This window comes from Copidosoma floridanum, unplaced genomic scaffold (genome assembly GCF_036245765.1).
Source record: "Copidosoma floridanum isolate Cflo_tuat_1 unplaced genomic scaffold, Cflo_Japanese_pri ptg000013l, whole genome shotgun sequence".
NCBI classification, from domain to species: domain Eukaryota; kingdom Metazoa; phylum Arthropoda; class Insecta; order Hymenoptera; family Encyrtidae; genus Copidosoma; species Copidosoma floridanum.
Genome location: NW_028321890.1, coordinates 24,344,975 through 24,349,332, shown reverse-complemented (window position 1 = coordinate 24,349,332; position 4,358 = coordinate 24,344,975).

Here is a 4,358-nt window from a genome sequence, read left to right as displayed (position 1 = left end):
AACCTCCAATTCACTGTAAATACAGATGAAGTATGGGTTCTGAAAAGAGGAAAAATGTTTTTAAAAAAATATAAAATAATGAAAAAGAACAAAAGTGGAGGTCATACAACAAAAACAAAAAAGAAAAGTAAGAAAAATTACTTATAGTCTTATTAAAAATAAATCTTAAATAACAAAATTAAAAAAAAAACAGTAAAATTGGTTTTACACTATCTCACTGATAGAATAATTGAAAAAACTGAGTACCGAGGTGAGAGCTTAATTGAGTTGGATAATTCGTTTGCTATTGAAGAGATGCAGTTCCTTCTAAAGAAAATTCAAATCAAGAAGGAGAAGTGCGATTCCTCACAATTGAAAATGTTGAAAATCAAAATGCACCCTGAGGGATTTATCTTGCATTTAATAAATTATTTTTGGAAAAAAGATTAATAATTTTACTTACGAATTTTACGTAATAAATTTGTTATTATTTATCCCCTTCGTTAACATTTTTTCGTTATAAGGTATTTATCTAAATACATACTTTAGTTTTAATAAGTACTTGTGCCTTATCGTAATTTATACAACTGTAAAATCGTTTAAGTTAGTATTGTCCAAGTACTGCTTTCCAACTTGTCCAAGTACTGCAGCATTGTCCAACTTTTGGTTTTCAAGGTTGTCCAACTACTACGACAGTCGAGAATGATTGTCCAACTACTCCGATAAGTTGACATGTTTTAAAATGTACGATAACTATTATTTAAGAGCTATTTTAAAACATTTTTTGTGTGTTATATAATCCTAAGGCATCCTAATTACAAGTAATTATTTAAAAAATATGGAAGTATTGCACATTAACTTCGGAATATGAGCGTTAAAATTAGTTTCGAAAAATCTGTCCAAGTATTGGGCGTTTTACCTTACGTGTAGTTTGAGCGCAAACGGCGGCTTGCCGTGCAGTCAAGTTCAAGGCCACGCTTGCCTCGTATACATTTATTATAATACGCGCTCTCTCGGCTATACCTGCCCCCCCCCTAACATACATAGATTGCACGTTGAAATTTTGTTTGTGTGGCTCTCGGATTGATATGTTCACTGTATAAGTATGGGTACGTGCTGGAGCTAATTGCTGCACGATCGATTGCACTTGCAAAGTGTGTGTTTTCATGCGTGCTCGCGTAAGAGGAGATAAATAAAAAGAGAGAGAGGGAGAGTGAGCGCTTGATTTGATTAGCCAGCGGTGCGCGAGCTCTATATATATATATATTATACCCACCCACGCGGGCGCACTCGTTTCGAAGCGATGTCGCCGCTGCATCAGGGACCCCCTGCTGCTGCAGAAGCATACCTATTACCCCCCTCTCTCTCTCTTTGTTTTGCCTGTGTAATTTTTTAGGCGATGCTGGGAAGCTATACGTGGGCAATTATCCGTTTGTCTGAGACCAAAGGATTCAAGTTGCACCTTAATTTTGGACAACAAATTTTAGATTGCAATTTCCTTTTTCTCTCTTTTTATTTGATTGGCATAAAAAATATTTAGCTCAACGATACGAAACTACATCACATGAACACCATATAAATATATACTTTATACGTTGGATTTCGGATTGGCGCACTCTAGCGCACGCATACTTCCTGCCCCTCCCCCCGATTTTTTCCCTTTTGCTCCTTTTTCCGGATTTAAAAAATGTTATCTCATCGAAAAATGATGAATGTTGAATTATATTGTTCACCGGTATATTTCATAAAAATCGTGCATACGTTGTGTACACGATGCTGATCATGATGAGTTACGCAACCTCCCTCTCTCTGTGTATATACGTGTGTGTTTAATCAAAGGCTTTTTATTGATTCGACGATACACTCGGAGAGAAAACAAAGTCGAGAAACAGTTTACTTTTTTATTTTGATAATGTAATTTAAAGGGGTAGTAGGTATATAGGTACTTTGACGACACGTTGCATAGATCCCATGTGCAAAAAAAAAAAAAAGTCGAGTCCCAGAAGGGAGTGGAGATCAGGTTGTTGAAGCATGTAGGTACATTTGCAATCTGCGTGTGGCAAACGAACGAGCGCGTTACGTCATTGCGAGGAAAGGAGAGGAGAAAAAAAAAGGTACTAAGATCACGGCAGAGGGGAGGAAAAGTTTGTGCAAAAGTTGCATAAACAAACGATGCATCGCGTATATATAATTACGTTTATGTATAATTATGTGTGTGTGCACATATTTATGTATATCAGTCATTTTTTTTCTTTGAGAAATTCTCCGATTCTTTCATCATTTTTCTTTCGAATTATAAGTACCTATGAACGATGATTTGTGTATTTTACTCACATAGGTATACTCTCGCGAGAGAGTCGACTCCAGCCTGCTTAAAATGTTTGTACATATAGGTACGTGGACAATTGGTAATGATTAATAGGTCGACGATCCAAACAATCACGCTGCTCGTTCCCATGGGTTTTAATCGATGGTTAAATCCGGTGATGATAACAAACGTTTATACATGCTTCGCTCGTGCATATAGGTATATAATTACGTTCATGGGTTGGAATTAACAATGCACGACTAGAGTGTATAATCCAATGGATAGGTGGAAGGGTCGAGTCACGGGAGGAGTTCTTTGTGGGGCTGATCCTTAGATCGCTTGTACGTGTGTATATTGTAATCGGGCCGATCTATACCGATATTCGGCTGACTTTATTTCGACATTTTTCGTCCATCAAGCTCGAGAACAAGGAACAATAAAAATGGGAAATTAATGCAACGCTTTTGCCGTAAATGTCAAAATTTACATTTATATCGAGCAGGTATTTAATCGGGAACAAAGTACTTTTATCGAAACGCATCGGTATAATATGATCCCTAAAACGTGGACTTTTTTTTTTTTTTTTTTTTCTCCGGGTATAGGGGTACGTATGAATAGAAGCAAAAAAATTTTGGATCTACTTTTGCTTTCAAAGAATTTAAATAGTAATTTTATAGAAAATCCAAAAACATCAAGCGCTCCATAGACACGTGTCACCCACACATTATAAAATACTTTGTTATAGAGGGGTGGGGGAGGAGGAAGTACATTTGATTTTATAATAAACAATAGCAATGGGTAATAACGTCGCCAGCAAGCCGTGCACTGTATACGTAATGCACATATCGGGTAACAAAACTCTAGAGCAATGCATGATACAATTACGCGCAAGTATACATACATATTATTATATACACCATATACCAGCTCTGATTTCACGCCCGTGATATCTTGTGCGTCGCGCATACCAAAAGATACACAATACGAAAAATCTGCCTTTTATATAAATGTACATGTCATAGAATGCGAGTGAGGAGCTGCCGGATGCTGCAGAGATGCGCCTATCGAATGTGGTAGCGCTTATTCATTTTTTACGAGCATAATTTTTTCATCACCACCTGATGGGCTCTTTCTTTATTTTTTATTTTAGTTGAGTTTTTTCCTCACTTTACAGTCTTCGGGAGCTTTTTGTATCGATCGAGTTTCTCAACAACTGACAACTCCAACGTCCGACCTACTTTGAGAATACACCCGCGCTGATCGATATCATATAGGTACTTCCCGAAAGCAATAGCTTGCGGAGTCGCATCGCGTAACGGCGACCGATTAGCGAGTTGCGATTGATTTTTCAACCAGTGTCTACACGTGTTTACCTTAAATAATTTATTTTTCGGGAGTACTACCTACATATACGTGCCAAAGAAGAAAAAAGAGGTAAAATGTATACGTCACCCGATCGGAAGAGCGCCTGTATACAGGGTCTTGGGGTTTTATTTTTTCCAAACTTTCAAAGAAAAACTTACCCACAACAGTGCTCTCCCAAGTACTTATAAATAGGACACCCTCCCTCCACCCCCGTTTCTGCACAAGCTCGACGAGAGCGTGGCACATTTAGGCAATACATACAATATCCATCCACATTAGACACATGCACCCCAACAACCAAAGTGCACGTAGGTATGTATAGTTCACCCTCTCCCTCCCCTTTGGCCGGCACATGTGCACATCCCTTCCTCCCTCGTAATACAAGTATGTGTATATGTATTATACACTGTTGGCTGTACGCCGCGCCGGCATCATATTATGTTACACATGCCAGTGTATAGGTACGAAGACAGAGTATAGAGCAGTCAGATGTCGAGCATCGGCCCATCGCGGTATTATACATACGTGTACACGTATACACACACACGCACACACACATAATAGCACACCAGAAGAGGAAAAGAGAATAAAAAGACCAAGAGGGAGGAGGAGGAGGAGGAAGAGAGGGCGGCACGCGAGAGCCGAGCGAGCACGCCGATGACGTTACGCGGCACAGACGACAGACACAGTTGCGCCCGGCCCGCGG